We start from the raw sequence: 19,879 nt of genomic DNA, 5'->3' as shown, positions 1-19,879 counted from the left end.
TAACATAAAACATTTCCAGATTCACTTTTTTATAAAGCTTACCCACGTATCTCCATGGGCCAACACAAAGCAATGGACTGACTAATTCAGCCATAGACTCTGGTTTGCACTCCCTGATGATGAGTCACAGTAGGCTAGCGACCAAATCCCATGTAAATTTTTCTATTCCAACCTAAATCCAGGGTGAGTGAATACAATAGGACCTGGCAAAACAGTCTAAAATGAACGTTTTCATGAGCTGGATATATTGATATCCCTATCAATTTTTTACACGTAAGTGATATGTACTATTTTATAACACTATCAAAGGAAAACCTTCCTGTGAGTCATCCTCTTCCCCCTACCTGACATCGTCACCTTGCATTTGCACAGCTGATGAAGCAATTAGGAACCAAGTATTAAAAATTCAGTGGCATTTCCAGAAGCTGTTAGAGGAGCGTGAGTGTGAGTCTGAAACTCTTGTTAGCCATCTAATTTCATTTCCTATCATGGCAACTGGGCACTTATTCTGTAATTCCTCAACAATCTAAAGAAAAGCAAAGGGTGGCATTACTAGCAGGACTGCATCATTTTGGTGTTAATCATAAGCTATTAATCAGTTCAGCAGTTCCTATAGAAGAGCAAAAACATTTAAAAGTCACCTTTCAAAATCTTCCTTGAGTAGCTAATTCTTCAATCTATAATAGCTAGGCTAAGTGGGTTAAGTGCAAATAAATCCATCAGGTCATCCCATGTTCCTCACGTTGTGACTGTAATAAAACAGGTTCAAAACTGCGATTTTAGTTTGACACATACTCGTTTTCAAATAAATATACCTAAAATGGAATAGTGATGATACCTCCCTCACATTTTTAAAGATCAAATGAAATAATAATGACGAATGTACTTTGTAAAATGTAAATGTACAAAAATAGTAATTATTAGTAGTAGTGTCTTTATTGCTAGTACTATAATTAACAAAAGTGAAATAAGTAACCTGTCATCTTGTGCTATTGTTAAAGACATATTTGAAGACAAAATGATAAGAAGAACTGCCCTAATATCCTCTGAATATTTACTATAAATGTGCCATCTACTCAGAAACAAGCAGCATTTAGAAGGTGAATTCACTATTCAATCATATGCAAGTATGAATTATTCACATTGCTTGTATGAATTAATTGAAACAGATCATTTGATCATAACTACTAGTGGGAAGGCCTTTCTAACATGTAGGAGGAAAAGAAGAAAGGCAATTTTTAGGGCATGGAACAAGACTGGATAGTATTCTAAAGAGGGCAGCAAGCCCTTGTAGAAACAGCAACATAGAGTCATGAGAGATTAACCAAACTGGAATAACATTTAAAAGGTGTGACTAACCAAGCCAAAAGAAGAGGCTACTAGGTTAAGGAGTAAAAGGCACCACCCATTTCTTTGGTAAAGAAACACATAATTACGTTCTTCAGTAAGGCGGCTGAAGTTCTGATCCAAGACCCACTATCACCACCACCACAAGCTCTGCAGCAGAGTTAACCAGTACTGTCTTCTTAGTACTTAGTATACAGTCAAGATTAGAGGAAATTATGGTGAGAATACAGCAAGCAATAAGATGCAGGTTCTTTTAGTGACCTACATGGCCTTATGGTGTCAACTATGCAAAATAAAGACCACAGGAAGAAAATGTAAATGTTTATTAAGTGAAGATAAGGTATTAGGCCCAATTTGGTCTTGCTCTTTGGACCAGATTTTGGGTGTGATGACAGTTTCTTTCACCACATCTAAAGAAGGACACCAATAAATAAGAATTTATTTATGACAGAATATTTGTATTAATGAGGTAACTAAAAACCATACTATAAAATGAACAGTTAAAGGAATTTATAGTATATAGCATGAAGAGATGAAGCCATGGGAAATGAAGACATAGGCTATAAACTATTCCTATATAAAATGTTATATCTCTTTCTCTTTTGTGGAGATTTTTGATATTCACTAAATTAAAATTTGCTTCGGAGTAACTTTTTAAATTTCTTTTCTTTTTTTAAAATTTTTGTTGTGCTGGAGTACATTGTAACATTTGCAAAAGTTCTCATCATATGCTTCAGAGTATCTTGATTCAACTTAGAAGTTATAAAATCATAAACTTATGGTTTTCAGACATGCATATCTTTTATATCTATCATTAGATATCCACTAATTAACTTACAATATTTAGAGATATAATAGTATTCTTAACAGGACTCAAATTGGGAGCCAACAATTTAACTAAAAGTACTTTTCTCTCAAATAAGTTTAAAGTACTAACTTCAAAAGTTGTAGACCCAGGGAGGGAAGCTATCACAGAAAGTGACCATTCTGTTTATTATGAGAGGTGACGTGTGGTATTATTAAGCATACTTTGCTCAAAGGTAAAAACTGGCATCATCACTGCAGAACAGTGGGACAGGCAAGGGAGATTTATTTTCTGTTCCAAATTATATATGATGCTGGAATCTACATGATATTTAGCATTTTTATATAGAGAAAGCTCAGCAAATTCACTGTGCATTTTGATTCCAGAACTCTAGTTTATCCACACTAACTTATATGTATTTTCTACTTAGGCAGTTAGTACCATCATTTCCATGATCTCTAACATACTTTGGGAGAAAACATATGATAAATTAAAAATCAGCAAAGAATTTTACTTTGGTATAATCAGTTGCACATTGGAACTATAGAAAACTAAAGCATTTGCCAAAGATGCTCAATATTTTTCCATGTTTTTAATTTAGACTGTAAGAAGATAAGAACTGGACATTCCTCTTTTTTTTCTGTTAATCCTTGAAACTGCCATTGCATTAGCTAAACAATTATCTTTTAAAAATTAAAAGAGAAATTTCTAACAAAAAAGTTGTTCCAGTAGAAGGTTGCTATCTTGGGTGGCGGTGACTGGCTCAATAACACAAGCTGGAGGGTAGACTCTTTTGCACTTCTCAATGTGTCTTATGGAAGGAGCCAAACAGTGATGAAAGTTAAGGCTACATTTACCCATGGCCATTTCCAGTTCTGGATCACATGGATCTCTGTGCATGGCACAGCTGTGTAGAGACGTGCTTATGTAATTTCATTTTTAATTTTTAGTCTCTTTCCAATGGCCTTTCTGTTGAAAATCGGCATTATTTCTCATTCAGTATCCTCTGTAGAAGGTTAGAATTAATGTGTGTGAATATACCACAGCATTTATAAAGAGGCTATGTGGTAAAGAAACAAAGTTTAATCAATTCTTTAGAGTGGAGAAAGAAAGATTTGAGCAGACTAATTCTCCTAATGCAGTTTTAATAGCTGTGTTTACAACTGTATTTCACCACACAATTTATAAATCTAAGTGTAACATGCAATTAATTTCATGAAAAGCATGTTTATTTTTAATTGAAATAATTTGTATCCTCTGTAATTTTGCCAGGAAACTCAATATGCATATACTTAAACATGTCAGAGGCAAATAAATACACATTATATATTCATGAGAACTGCATTCTTGTGTTGGCAACACTAATATTGTACATGAGGTGAAATGTAGCCCAGAAAGACATTTTCATTGTAGTGAATTACCCTACAGGTTATCAAGAAATTAGTATAGCAATCTCATGCTAATCCATGTAGAGGAGTAGAAAGATGATTATTTTCACAGAATGTTAATAAAGTAAGTTTCCTTTCATTAATTTTGTAAACTAAGTGCACTTACTATGTTTGAATTGATTGCAAAGCTCTCAATATTTATTGGAATGGTAAATGCTTGTACAGCCATCATTCACGAAAGGGCTGTCAAATAGATTACCTTATTTGAAATTCACAACAAATAGCTGGGATCCCTAAGTTAAGTATCATTATATCCATTTTGGAGATTAGAAAGTTGTGTGTTAGGATGTTGTGCTTTCCCTTAAGCTCACACAGATAATTATTAACCAATGGCATGAACCCAGATTCTCTGCACCATGCAGTATGGTGCCTGGTAAAGAACAGACCTTGCCAAACATATGCTAAGTGTATCTAGATGGATAATTTGACCACTGCACACCCACTTTGTTACAATGTTTTTGGGCATGAAAGCATTTCAGTGGGTGAAAGACTTCATTTAGAAAAGCTGTAGGCTTCAGCGTTGGTAATCAGGTAATAGAAGCAGCTGACTATGAATTCAAACAACTTAGAGTTTCAAATATATTTGCTGGCTCGTGAACTAGTAGGTTATCTTTGTGAAGCAAGGTTAGGGAAGCTTTTGGAAAAAAGAAATTTTATGTTTTTTTAAAAACATGAGGAGCTAATCCTCACAGTGTACTAAATTCTACCATTCTGTCTTCCTCTGTCCCTTACTCAGACATTATGGGAAAGTTGGGAAAAGGTCAACAGATGTCACTGAAAAGGTAAGAGGAAGAATGACTACCACTTCTCAGTATTTGTCAGCACAAGATTGCAGTGGTTCACTTCCATGTGTCTCAGAAGAGTCTCGGGTCACTCATGCTGGCATATTAAATTAATTTCTGCTAAGTGATCCCAGTGACGGCCATGACTTATGTTAAGGAGATCCAAATAAAAATGTCTTTGATAAAGAGATGCTGATGTCAGTCACGCTACGTGCAATATGAGGAAAGTGTGGAGGTGAGCTGACCTGAAGGTCCAACACCCTGCCTGTTGTCTTATAGAAGTGTCACAGTGGCAGTCATCTTTGCACTTGCATAAGATGACTCTGATTCTTCCCTGATCTCTGCTCTAGGTTTTTATATTTTTATTTCTTCCTGACCTGAATCTTACCATCATTCCCCTCACCTCAGGATTGAGGTCAGTTTAGTGCCAAAATGATAGTACTTTGAAAACCAGTTACATGAACTAGCAGCTTTTCAAGAGAACAGCTGGAAGGAGACACTAATCAAGAGACAAAGAGAGCTTGTAGCCACTGGGAAGTAAACTCCAGCTCCTGAAAGTCAGTACCTGTCTTTGCATCTGTGACTTTCATGAAGTTATCCTGCAGCTTTGCTTTGGGCTAAAGGTTCCTTTCCTATGCTCCAACAGCAACTGTATTTAAGTCTACGCTGACAGTGCATTAAAGTGATGATGAGGACAGGTTCTGTATTTAAACTCAGGAAGGCCTGGGTTTAAATAGAAATTCACCATTAACCTTGATATTTTGGGCAATTGCTTAAATCTTCTAAATCTTATTCTTCTGTCAATAAGTTAGAAATCATAATTAGAAATTATTATTAGAAATAAAAATATTATTAGAATAAAAGTTACTTATGTAGTTATTAAAATAATGCATATAAATTTATACAGTGCATATAAAGTGTTTATTAATTATTGTCATGGTTCGGATATGAAGTGCCCTCCAAAGATTCATGTATTGAAGAAGTGGTCCTCAATGCAATGTTCAGAGACAGAGCTTTTAGGAAGTGGTTGCATCATGAGGACAACGATCTAATCAGTGATGGACTCCTGGAATGTGGTAGAAACTGTGGAAGGTGCAGCTTGGTTGGAAGAAGCAGGTGTATGTTGTCCCTGGAATTTTCTTCTCTCTGGTTCTTTCTGCTTCCTGACTTCCATGAGGTGAGCAGCTTTGCTCTGCCATGTCCACCTGCCACCATGATATTTTCCCTTACCATAGTCCCATAGCAATGGAGCAAGCTGACCATGGACTGAATCCTCTAAATCATAAGCCAAAATAAATCCTTCTTCCCTGAAACTGTTTTTCCCAAGTATTTGTTACAGCTATGAAAAGTCTAGCATATATATGTGTATGTATATACACACACACACACATATATATATATATATAAATAGTAACTAGTTACATATTTTATATAATAGCAAATACACATACAATACACGATGGATACTATTATAGAAATTTGCAAGCTTCACCAAACCAGTTTCTTTCTGCCTCAGGGCACAGAACTAGACTATTTCAACTTAGTGACAAGGCTGAGTAATAACCCTACATTCTAATGGCTAGGCCCTGTGAATATAGTATTTTACAAAGTAAAAGGAATTTAACAAGTGAGATTAATTTAAAGATCTCAAGCTCCCTTATGATTCATTTGGGCCCAATATACTTGCATGGGTTCTTATAGAAGAGAAGCAGGAGAATACAAATAAATAGGAGATAACCATAGAAGTGAGTTCGGAGTGATTTCAAGATAGGACAATTCAAGGAATGCAGGTGGCTTCCAGAATCTAAAAAAAGCAAGATAATAGTTTCTCTTCTTAGAATCTTGATTTTTCCCTGTGAAACTGATTTCAGACTTCTGAGTTCAGAACCATAAAAGAGTATATTTGTATTCTGTTAAGCCACTAAATTCATGGTGATTCATTAAAACGGCAGTAGAAAATTAACATACCTGGCTAACTTAGAGATTGGTAGGGTCACACGAACAAGCTCTGACCACTGAATGTGAGTGAAATGGATGCACACATCTGGCCCATAAAAATATCATGCCCAGTTCTCTACTCTTACTCTGTTTATCCGGCAAAAGACAAAAACTTAGAGAATCTTAGGTGAGAGAGAACTGAAAAATGGAAGGAGCATCAGCCTTCAATCAACCTATGTAAGGTGTCTGCTATCTTACATTATTGAAATAGAGATTTTTGCCTATCTTTACCATGAGACAAGCATCAAAGGAAGAGAGTATGTCTTTTTCTTGCTCCCCAGTAATTAATATTATGTTTGGTGCATACAAAATACATAGTAAGTGATTATCAAAATCAACAGTATTAGTTTTAGAAGAACTGAATGGAATGCAAAGTTAAATAGATGAAAGGAGGTAGGAGGACACAAATGAAGATAACAAGGGAATATTAGAAAACAGAGTGTAGACACAATTTTTGAAGACCTAGGCTATTCAGGCTCAGGGGTTAAGTCATAGTGGATATGAGACCCATAGGGAGATGTACATGTACAGCGCCAGACCAATTGGCCACAATGCAATGGGGGACAGAGCAAAGGAAGGGAAACACAGAAACCTTATGGACTATGACCTCTGTTCAAAATTAATAAAGTAAATTTTTAGAGTTAATGTATCACCCTTATCAATCTTATCAATCTCTTGATCAGAAACTAGTTTGCATTGCCTATATTATTCATTTTTCACACATGCTATTTCAGCTGTGTTAGAATAAATGAACCCATGAGATACTTTCTATCCTGGTTCACATGGGAAAGCAACATAAAAAGGTTCACACAAGAATGAAAACAGTATTTTCCCCCATCACAATCAAATAAAATAATGCAACCGTTGCTCTAACTAAGGACTGAGATTCATGGAGAACATTTGATTTCCTATTTTCAGTCTACCTAACCTCTGCATTATTTGAAGAACAACCCAGTTATTTTTAACCTAAATGCTTCTCTGATCTGGAACAAAGTTGTGCTTTTATCACACAGTTCCCAAGCTTTCCAATAGGCATGATCATTGTCATTTCAGTCCCAAGATATAGTCTCTTTCTCAGTGATGCATAAAAGGATTTTCCTCCCTTCAAATGATAATTAAATTAAAAGCAAAGTTGGAAAGAAGGCTTTGAACTGCTCTGGTGAGAAAGGTCACTCACTGATCAGCAATCTGTTAGCACAGCTGTGTTGAGAAGAGAATTTTTCAGCCATATCTTCCACAAGTGGGTTCTTCATATCAAGTGAGAAGGCTGTTGGTTTTTCTGCTTTTAAACACTTTTGCTAGTGACACACAGGAGCTAAAAGACACACAGTATTTGGACAGTTTTGCAGAAACACCAAATTAAATTGTCAAACAAATCCACAAGAGGATGACATCATTGAATCCATCATCAGGAAAAAAATCCAAAATGATAGTGGCCTGATTTATGTCATTTCTGTTAAAACTGCTATGTGTCATTTTGCTCATTTCCTTGGTCTTTGTACTCCTAGAAAGGAAGGGTGTAAGATGCATATAATCAACTCATTTTTTAATTTTTAATGATCTAATACCTCCTAATCTAAAACAAATATTCATGTGACAATGACCAAAGGATTTTAGCATTTATTAAAGAAAAGGAAAATGTGTGCTTCATGGGCATCAAAAAATGGATATTTCTCTCTTCAATTTCTGGGATGCTATTATAGGTGGTTTCAGACAGATAAGAATCTAAACTTAGCTAATGGCAAGTTTTGTCTGCAAAGTCCTCCTCTTTAAAAAAAAGCTCAATACTCCAATCCTCTGCCCTTGAAGTCACTGTGCAGCTCCAGGCTCCATTACTCAGCAGTAAGTCCCACTGCCCAACACACACACAAACTTGGAGCTCTGTGTTCTCCCATAATACATGACCTGCCACCTTCACCGTGAAATGCCAGGGAAGCCAACACTCCTGTGTAAGCAGGTCCCATGGCTCCCATTCCTCCACAAGTAACAGAAGGCACAAACCAGCAGGACTGGTTCCCTCAACTACAGTGCCATGGAACTGAGCTCAGACTCAGGAACTCCAGCTGCATGCAGACTTTGTTCTCCTAATCTGGTGGCAATCACAGGAATGTGCTTCCAGAAGCCCAGGCTTTGTTCTACTAAGCCAGCAGCAGCTGCAGTGATTCCAGAAGCCCACACCCCAATGCAAGTAGACCCCAGGACCACTGCTGCCTTGTGAACATCAGATAATTCAAGTCTACCAGACTTGATGCCCCATGGGTACCCTCAACTTGCTACACAATGCCAGGAGCATACCACCACACACCCAAGTGAGCCCCAGGTTCAAGGCCTTGATAATTTGTTGGTGCCAGGAGGCATGTCTCCCCACAGAGCATGGAGGCCCAGTACTTCCCACTTTCTCTGACAAGAGAGCCCTTGCTCCCCCATCAAAGAGCAAGAATGCGAGATTCCCCACTGAGGAGAGGAAAGCTATAACCTGCTACTCTGCAGGCAGTACCAGAATCCCTGTGCTTCACACTGCACCTCCCTGCTGGAGAGTCACATCTGTCCTGTCCAAGAGCTGGATTTCCAGCAACTCCATGGAGTGGCAATCCACTACCTTTGATGGTGCTAGGAGGCCTACCTGCTACAGTGCACAGAGACCCAGTGCTCCCTACTGTGACCGCAGGAGAGCCCCTACACCCCTATAAAAGAGCAGGAGCTCCAGTGCCCTCACTGAGGGGATAAAAGGGGCAATTGGCACCACAACAAGAACCCTGCAAGGGGTAACTTATCCAGCATGCCCCTCTCTGAGGAACACTGCTAGAGGTCCAGGAGGAAAAAAAAAATACTCAAAACACCAACTACAGGGACACAGAGATTAAAACAGTAACCCAAAACAACTCCAAATGCATAAATCTCAATGCAGAATGAAACAGCAAGACAACCACCCCCATCAAAAGCCAATTCCACCACTAAGGATCCAAACACCTGTGTAGAGGAAGAGTTGTCAAATAATGAATTCCAAAAAAAATAGTAAAAAATGATTAATCATTTCAAAGAAGAAACACAGAAGTTAATATTTGACCTCAAAGAGAGCATGAACAATTAAATGAGCTCAAAGAAAAAGCAAACAAACAGATTAATGAAATTAAGCAGACTATCCAGAATATGAAAGAGGAAAATCAATAAAGATATGGAAACCCTGAAAAACAATGAATCTGAAATAAACAGCTCAATATCCCAAATAAATATCACAATCAAAAGCTTGGCAAACAGAGTGGAGCAAGCTGAAAATAAATTATCAGGAACTGAAGACAGAGTAGTAAAAGATCATTAATAAATGCTAAGAAAATATGAATGAAATATGAAAGTATCTGGAACAGCATGAAAAAACCAAACCTGTGAATCACTGATGTAGAAGGAGAGGAGATACAAACTATTCAATAGAATAATAGCAGAAAACTTCCCTAACCTAGATAAAGGGAGAGTCATCCATGTGCAGGAAGCTTACAGAACACCAAACCATCAGGACCAAAAAAGAAACACCACAGACACATCATAATCAAAACATTCAGCACACAGAACAAAGAAAGAATTCTGAAAGCTGCAAACAGAAAATACAGGTCACATATAACAGCAAACCCATTAGCAGATTTCTCAACTCAAGCTGTAAACACAAGAAAGTCATGGAAAGACATAATCTAGGCCCTGAAAGAAAAGAACTGTCAACCTAGACTAGTCTACCCAGCAAAACTATCCTTCCTAATTAAAGGAGAAACTAAAATCTTCCACAATAAGGAAAAAGTAAAGGAATTTGCAATCACCAAGCCAGCACTGCAGAAGACATTTAAAGAAATTTTATATATAGAAGAACAAACTAGAATGAGACAGGTAGACTCAAGAAAGAATAAACCCTCTTAAGCAATAAACAAGGAATAAGTAAAATTAAATAACAGGGGAATAAAAGTGACTGTAAGCAACAGGCACCTCTCAATACTGAATGTAAATGGCCTCAATGCCACAATAAAGAGACATCAAATAGCAAATTGAATTAAAGAAACAAGACCCAACCATATGTTGCTTACAAGAGACTCATCTAACTGAAAAAAATAACACTGGCTCAGAGTCAAAGTTTTCCAACCAAATGGACCCCATAAAGAAGCAGGAGTAGCTATACTCATATCTGACAAAGTAGACTTAACTAAAACTAAAATCAATCAGAAAGAGACAAAAAATGTCACTTCACATTAATGAAAAGAATAATTCATCAAGAGGAAATATCAATCCTTAACATATATATGTTAACATATATATATATATATGTTATATATATATGCTCTATATATATATGTTAATCCTTAACATACATATATATATATATATATATATATATATATATATATCAAACATAGGGGCATCCATCTACATTAAAAAAAAAAAGCAAAACTCTAATGGCCCTAAGAGTGCCAATAGAACCTAACCCAGTGATAGTGGGACACCTGAATACCCCACTGTCTCCGACAGATGGGTCATCTAGACAAAAGATAAACAAAGAAACTTCAGAGCTACTACACATGTTAGACCAAATAGACATGGTTGATATCTATAGAGTATTTCAGTCAACAGCTAGGCAATATACATTCCTTTCTGCAGCTCATGGAACTCTCTCCAAAATAGATCATATTTTAGGACACAAAGCAAGTCTCAACAAATTTAAGAAAATTGGAATAACCCACTGCATCATATCAGATCACAAAGGAATAAAATTAGACCTCAACAATGAAAGAATCCCCAGAAAATACTCAAACACGTGGAAACTGAACAACACACTGCTAAAAAACCAATGGGTACTGAAGTCATAAGGGAAGAATTCAAAAAGTTCCTAGAATCCAATGAAAATGAAAATACAACATACCAGAATCTGTGGGACACAGCAAAGGCCATGATCAGGAGAAAGTTTATAGCTATAAGTGCCTACATTTAAAAATAGAGACCTCTGAAATAAACAATTTAATGAAGTACCTTAAGCTTCTAGAAAAACAAGAACAAAGCAAACCCAAAACCAGCAGACAGAGAGAAATAACAAAGATCAGGGCTAAGATTAAAGAAACCAAAACCAAACAAACTCTGCAAAGAATCAATGAAACAAAAAGTTGGTTCTTTGAAAAGATTAATAAGATTGACAAATCCTTAGCCAACATGACAAAATGGAAGAGGGACAAGACCCAAGTTAATAAAATCAGAGATGAAAAAGGGGACAAATAGCAACAAATCCAGAAAATAATTAGGAAGTACTTTGAAAACTTACGTTCAAGTAAACTGGAAAATCTAGACAAAATGCATAAATTCCTAAATGCATGCAACCAACCAAAATTGGACCAAGAAGATATCGACCACCTAAATAGTCCTATTACATGCAATGAAATTGAAGCAGTAATAGAGTCTCCCTACAAAGAAGAGCCCAGGACCTGATGGATTCACAGCTGAATTTTACCAAACCTTTAAAGAAGAACTAACATCAATACTCCTCAAACTTTTCCTGGATAAAGAAAGGGAAGGAACATTACCAAACTCATTCTGTGAAGCCAGCATTATACTCATTCTGAAACCCAATAAAGTTGTGACCAGGAAAGAAAATTATAGACCAATAACTTTAATGAATCTAGATGTAAAGATTCTCAACAAAGTACTAGCAAACAGAATTCAACAACACATCTAAAAGATCATACACCATGACCAAGTCAGTTTCATTTCAGGGAAGCAGGGATGGTTCAACATACATAATCCATAAACACAATAAAGTACATAAACAGATGCAAGGACAAAAACCACATGATCCTTTCAATAGACACAGAAAAAGCCTTTCACAAAATCCAACACCCTTTCATAAAAGTTCTGAAGAAACTAGGAATAGAAGGAACATTCCTCAAATAATAAAGGGTGTATATGACAAACCTATAGCCAACATCATACCAGATGGAGAAAAACTGAAACCATTTCCCTTCAAGTCAGGAATGAGATAGGGCTGTCCACTTTCTCTACTCCTATGCAATAAAGTTTTGGAAATCCTAGCCAGAGCAATAAGACAAGAACAAGAAATAAAAAGGATTCAAATAGGGAAGGAAGAAGTCAAACTATCCCTGTTTGCACATGACATGATCCTATACCTAAGAAACCCCAAAAAGTCTATCAAAAAACTATTAGATCTGATAAACTTTTTCAGAAAAGTAGCAGGATACAAAATTAACATACAGAAATCAGTAGCTCTTCTATATACCAACAACACACAAACTAAGAAAGAAATCAGGGAAACAATCCCATTTACAACAGCCTCAAAAACAATAAAGTACTTCATAATAAATTTAACAAAAGAAACCAAAGACCTATTTAATGAAAACTGTAAACCACTGAAGAGAGAAATTGAAAACTTCAGAAGATGGTAGAATCAACATTGTGAAAATGGCCGTACTACCACAAGCAATCTACATGTTCAATGCAATCCATATCAGAGTTCCAATGAAATTCTGCATATAAATAGAAAAATCAATCATGAAATACATATGGAAACACAAAAGACCTCAAATAGCTAAAGCAATTCTGAGCAAAGGTCCAGTGCAGGAGGCATCACAATACCTGACTTCAAACTATACTACAGAGCCATAACAATAAAAACAGCATGGCATTGGCACAAAAACAGACAGGAAGATCAATGGGTCAGAATAGAAGATCCAGACATAAGCCCATGCATCTATAGCCAGCTGACCTTCAACAAAGGAGCCCAAAACACAGAAGGGAGAAAAGATAGATTCTTCAACAAGTGCTGTTGGGAAAACTGGATTTCCCCATGCAAAAGACTGGAATAAGATAAATGTCTTTCACCCTGTACCAAAATCAATTCAAAGTGAATCAAAGACCTTAATATAAGACCTGAAACTTTGAAACAACTCCAAGAAGCAGTAGGAAATACACTGGAACAGCTAGGTTTAGGGAATGACTTCCTAAACAGAACTCTGAAGGCTCAGCATCTAAGAGAAACAATGAACAAATGGGACTGCATCAAACTAAAGAGCTTCTGCACAGCAAAGGAAGCAGTCACCAGACTCAAGAGACAGCCCACAGAATGGGAGAAAATCTTTGCCAGCTACTCATCTGACAAGAGTCTAATATCCAGAATCTACAGGGAACTCAAAAAACTCAGACTGCAAAGAATCAACACCCTAAGGAAGTATTGGGCACATGAATTAAACAGGGACTTCTCAAAGGAAGAGGTACAAATGGCCAGTAAATGCATGAACAAGTGTTTACCTTCCCTAGTTATAAAAGAGATGCAAACCAAAACAACACTTAGACTTCATCTTACCCCAGTTAGAATGACCAGAATCAAGGGTAATAACAACAAATGCTGGCGAGGATGTGGTGAAACAGGAACCCTTATACACTGCTGGTGGGAATGCAAATTAGTACAACCACTATGAAAAACAGTATGGAGCTTTCACAAAAAACTAGAGATGGAATTGCCTTATGATCAGTGATACTGCTCCTGGGCAGCTATCCAAAAGAACACAAAGCAATGTACAGTAGAGACACCTGTACACCAATGTTCATCACACTATTCACAATAGCTAAGCTCTGGAAACAATCCAGATGCCCTACAACTGATGAATGGATCATGACATTGTTGCATATATACACAAAATGGAGTATTACTCAGCCACAAGGAATAATGACATGGAGTCTGATGGTAAATGGATGCAATTGGAGGACATCATGTTACTTGAAGTTAACCAGGACCTGAAACACAAAATATGCATGTTTTCTCTCATATGTGGAAGATAGATCCAAAGATAAACATATACACAAAACCAAACATGGTCATTGTACAAACTCAGCTGTAAAACATGTTTTTAACAGTGTAACTACTCTATGGAACTCGGGGAAAGAAAGAAAGGAAAAGTGAATGATAAAGCAACAGTAAGATGTGAAGTTAGAGGATTTAATAATGTGTATTGAAAGATGTTGAAGAACAGGGGATGGGAGGTAAAGGGGTAAGGGAGAGTATTCTAAGGGACTGAACAGACCCAAGTAAAGTATGCCCACAGAGGGCATGCATTGACACACCTCTTTGATCATCAATTCAAATATGAATTATGAAAAGCAGGACTGTAAAACAGGCACAGTGTGTGTGTATGGAGGGGTTCTAGTGGGAGGAGGAAGGGTGAAGGAAGGAGATTAAGGTGATGGTATATGGTAGATAGACTTAATATACCTATATGAAACAGAACTAGAAAACCTCTTGCAATTGCTTTATTTGGGCTTGGGAGAGGTTTGAGGGGGAGAGACTATGGGGGCAATGTAAATAATGTACAATGTAAGTCTAATTGGAATTGTCACTATGAACCCACCCTGTAGCATATGTTTGAATAAAAATTTATTTTAAAAAAGCAATTATTATGTTGTTGAAAAAAGCATTTCTTGATTTAAGAAAAATCTTATTATGTCTGTTATCTTTGATTCATTATAAGAACTATTATTTTAATGTAGTGAGACCTTTTTTCCCCCAAAAATATAATGGCCTGAAGATATATTGATTAACTTTTATTAATCAAGTAAGTGTATTGACTTACTTTTATTAATAAAATTAAAAGATCCTGTGCAATTTGACCTTTGCAGCAAAAAGTCCACTTTATATTGCAATTCCAATAATGTATTTGGAATAAACACATCCCAATAGTTAGGACTGTCTTTCCCTGTTATTGACAGCCTGTAACAGGACAGCCCAACAGCATTTACCATCCCTGTAAATGTCATGAGCTTTGCAGGATAGTTATGTCCCAGAGGACAAGCATGGGAAATATCAATAGGACACTGGGGCTCAGCAAGTTGCTGTAAAGATATCAGGAAGCCTTCAATGCAGCTGTGGTCTCTGCTGTACAGAAAGACCTCAAAAGTGTCACTGGCCACTGTCACCAAAGCAGTGTACTACAAGCCTAGAAAGGATTTTACAATTATCTTTCCCAAACCTCTGCATCCATTTCTACCCCTATGCCTGGCAGAGGCACAGGACACTTGGACTGGTTCTAAAAAGTCTGTTTGGAGATGGCTATATTGAGGTGGTAATAATCTAAGCCTCACAACAAAACCACTCTGATGAGGGGTTTCTGATAAATGTCAGAAAATGAATCAGAAAGTTAAAAGATATGACTGTGTTTGTATATGTTTGCCTCACAAAATCTGTATATAAAATAATTACCTTTGATATGACATTTTGTCTAGTATATTACAAGATACATTAAATAATATTGACCATAATTAAAGTTAAAATTAATTTGCAGGTGTTACTACCAATGCAAATAATATTTAAAAAGTGACAATGAACCAATCACATCTACAGTTAAAGGTAGTCACAAAATTATCGTAAAAAATTCTGAACTCTTAGCCTGGTGATGGTCATCACTTCTCATTAGTTATCAATGTTAATAAATAAACAATAATGGTTTACAAATCTTTCTACAAATTCTAGCTACATTTTAATATTAATCCAAGAATTGTATTATCTAAAGCATAATGAAATAACAATAGTAATAATAATAAAAATCACTTATGACAGTCTCCTACCAAACATGGTTAGTAGTTTGCTTGTATTTCAAATTTAATCCTTATCGCAATCCTGAAAGACAGCAATTATTTTTCTGAAAGTGTGATTTATTTATTCATTCATATTCAAAGTATATAAAACATGCATGTTATTGATAGACTCTTCTATAGCTACTGGAGATCCAAAACCAAATCAAGAAATAAAAATACCTAGCCTTATAAATAAATAAACACAAAAAGGGAAGAATAGTCATATTTCAATGAAGATTCACAACCAGAGCTAGAAACTAGAAAGTCAAGATGGGGATAAGTTCTACTTTAAATATGATAATCCAAGAGAGCTCTTTGAGACCTTAGTGGTCTGAAGGGTGGGACGAACATCTTGGGGAAGGGAATTCAAGTAGAGAGAACAGCAAGGGCCAGTGTCCTGAAATGAGAGTGAATTGGTGTATTCAAGAAGTATTAAAAATGCTAAGTTGTCTGGAACAGAACAATTGGTCATGGCAGGGAGTGGAAAGAGATGATGGAAGAAAGGTGGGGCAGGGATAAAGTCTAGCCTTATAGACAGTCTTCAGGAGGATGGAAGCTTAAATTAAACCAAAGAAAGGCTTTCAGAAAAGGAATTATGTGATCTGGGGGAAATTAACTTCAAAGGTGATATGAGTGAAACAAAGGAGACCAGGTTAGATGCTGAGGCCCAGTTTCTGTCTGTGAAGCTGGTGAGAAAAGGTGGAGTTCAGGATGGTTGCTAAACATACAGTTTGAAGGACTGGGATGAGAATGTGCCATAAAGAAGTTAATGATTAATTCTAGTGTGGAAGCCAGGACAAATGTGTGAATTATAGTAATATTTAACCATATGTATAAAACAAGGCAAAAGAAAAAGGACAAATAATTATTAGTGATCATAAAATTAAATTACTTGCTAAAGATGACCCAGAACAGCAGAGTTTGGATGTGCACCCAGCCTAATCTTTGCACTCCCTGTACTATCATAACTCCTGAAAACTGCCTGTGTGGTTCTTCAAAAGTACTGAGAAATAAGTCACTGCTGAGCTCAGTCACTTCCCAAGCCTTTGGTAAATCCATGACAGCTTGTCTAAAAATTACAATAGTTCTTGGGGAGATGTTGTTCTTGACTAATCGCCAATGAAATATTGATTAAAATGAATAGAGGAGATACAAAATTGCATCTAATTGCTAGGAAGATATTGACACCAAAAATAGTGGTGTTATTTATAGTGTGGATGCTGTGAGAAACCTGAGAAGTAATGTACAAAGCTATTTTTAGTTACCTTACTTTACTTGAATGTATTCTCAAAGCATACTTGCAGTAGTTCCTTGATGCTAATATAACAAAACCTCATATTTTCTCACTTAGGAGCAAAAGAGCAAGTATCAATAAAAATGAAGCAACACAATTAAAGCAACACTTTTAATATATATGGCAGCTACAACCTGTGGCTTAACTGTGCCACCTAGGCTCTTTGTATAAGGAGCTTGCACAAGCACAGAGGGCATCCAAAAATTTCTTATACACAAAGCATTTGCCCCAACTGCTCCTGGGGTGTTACTGTTGACAGAATAGACCCAGATCAGTTCGAAATGTCCTGGATTTGTTCAGCATTCTTGGCATGAAGGCAATATCGATGGAACAGAAGTTACCTACTGGTATGCAGCCTTTATCCATTATCCATGAAAGGTAACGTCAGATGCCCTGAGGCTTTACAGAGAAGTAAAACCATATGCTCGCTGCTGCTAGGGTGACTGCAGAAAGCCAGCCCTTGACCCATACTGATGATGTTAGCTGGATGAAACGATGGCACCATAAGGTCTTTCTTTGTGAATTTTAATAAGTTAAGTGTTCAGAAACATAAGGTTATGCACCCCTAAGACTTTGGCCTCACTAATGTGTTTATGATTTCCAGCATCCTGGGGAAGTACTATCAGGTGGGGCAGATGCTCTTCTTGAAAGCTCAGGTAACAGATGACTTTCATGGTCTTTACCCTGACATTTATTTTCTGGTACTAAGACAGTGTTCAGACTAGGTGATGCTCCAGCTTCTCAGCAGATGGCAGAAATTTGCAGAAGAATAGGCAGGGCTTCCTCAGTGGCCAGGTTTTAAGTAAAAGGCTGAGTCTGTGAAGGATTTGGGAGGCAGGCAAATATACATTCAAATCCCAGTCCTTCTTTACAGCTGCAAGACAATAAGCAAGTTATCCAACATTTTTGTGCTTTGATTTCACCACCAGAAACATGGAACTAAAAATACCTATGTTCTTATAGTTATTATAAGGATTTAAAAAATAATGTGGGAGAAGTACTTAGCACCATGTTGAAATAAGTCCTAGCTACCTCTACCCAAAACTGTCTCCCTATGAAGCCTTTCTAAATACTTGGACTTTCACTGCTGTTTAAACTAGAAAGTAAAATTTTAAAAACTACTCATGAATTTGTAAGCCACTGAAATTTCCAATGCTTATTTAAAGTATATTTTTCTGATTCTATCTACTTAAACCATACAAGCATGATTTAAATCTCTAGTCTCCTATGAACACAAGTCATCTGATTATAGGGAAGAGGAAGAAGTCCCTCAGTGCACTGTTTGATCTGGCATGCAGTGAAATGTCTGAGACTATCCTGATCATCATTCTAAGAGGCAGTGTCACAAGTAATTTAAGTATTATAAATAGTACGCACCCAGCACAGTAGAGGATGCTCACAGGAAACACAGCACAAGTTATTGTTAAGTTGATCAATCATAGAATCAACTTCTTCAGGGTACATCTCCTGGCTCTGTCACTAGAGCTTTATTCATAAGACCTTCACCGATATGTGCAGGGAAACCCAAAAGCTGACCTTGCTCCTGTTCTGTCCATTATAGCTTACTCACAGATAGGTCAGGCATATTTGTATGTGTTTCCTGTTTCCTGCAGGGATTGAGATATGGCACTCCTGAGAACTGCTGGCAACACAGCAGTGAGAAGCTGTGTTTCTTAAGCTTTTAATCTTAAACTATGTGCTGGGAAACAAAAACATACACCAGACCCTACTGCTCCCATTACCAGGGCAAAGATGTAACCATAGCTGAGTGCATAGAGTTTCTCATCAGTTGACTGCCCTTAACTGTACCGTATTTTCTCCTTCCATTCTCCACCATGAATGTGAGACCTCCAGTACATAAAGTTTTCATTATATGAAAGAATATTCCATACTTTATTATGAACTGAATCTTATCTTGCATTATTCATCCTATCTGCTGTGACCTAACCCAACTTTACTTCTTCCCTGCTTAGGAGAAACATAATAGTCTTTCAAAGCCAGTCATTCCCATTTTTCCTTTTGAATCCATTACAAAACTCCCAAAAGTTCAGAACACCCTGCTCAGGGATTCTAAAGCATTTTGTGCACAACTCTATTGAAAACTTGTCTTGAAAGATTTTTTACTTATATTTATTCCACCCATCATCCCTGCTAAACAACCAGCTTCTATTTACCTTTGTATTCTCATCCACATCAATAAACCCTTAATGTGCTGTGTGCTTTACTAAGAATTTTAAACACAGAATTTTAAACTCCTATAATAACCTAGCATGTTTGGTCTTTTCCATTTCAAAGATAAAGAAATGGAGGTTCACAGGCTTGTAATGGCTTTTCTTTTTTGACTCAAACAATTAAGTTTGTGTATTAGTCAAGGATCTCTACAGAAACAGAACCAACAGGACATATGTAAATTATGTAGAAAAATATTTTATTAGGAATTAGCTCACAATGATGGAGAGTGGGAGGTTTTATGATCCGTAATCTTTGGGAGGACATGGGATGACAGATGGTTTAAGATTCTTTGGTCCAAGTCTAAAGGCCAGAAGCATTGATGTCCAAGGACAGAAGATGGATATCCTAGCTCAAACAGAGAAATAGT

Source organism: Castor canadensis, chromosome 1 (genome assembly GCF_047511655.1).
Source record: "Castor canadensis chromosome 1, mCasCan1.hap1v2, whole genome shotgun sequence".
NCBI classification, from domain to species: domain Eukaryota; kingdom Metazoa; phylum Chordata; class Mammalia; order Rodentia; family Castoridae; genus Castor; species Castor canadensis.
This window is presented reverse-complemented; position numbering follows the sequence as displayed.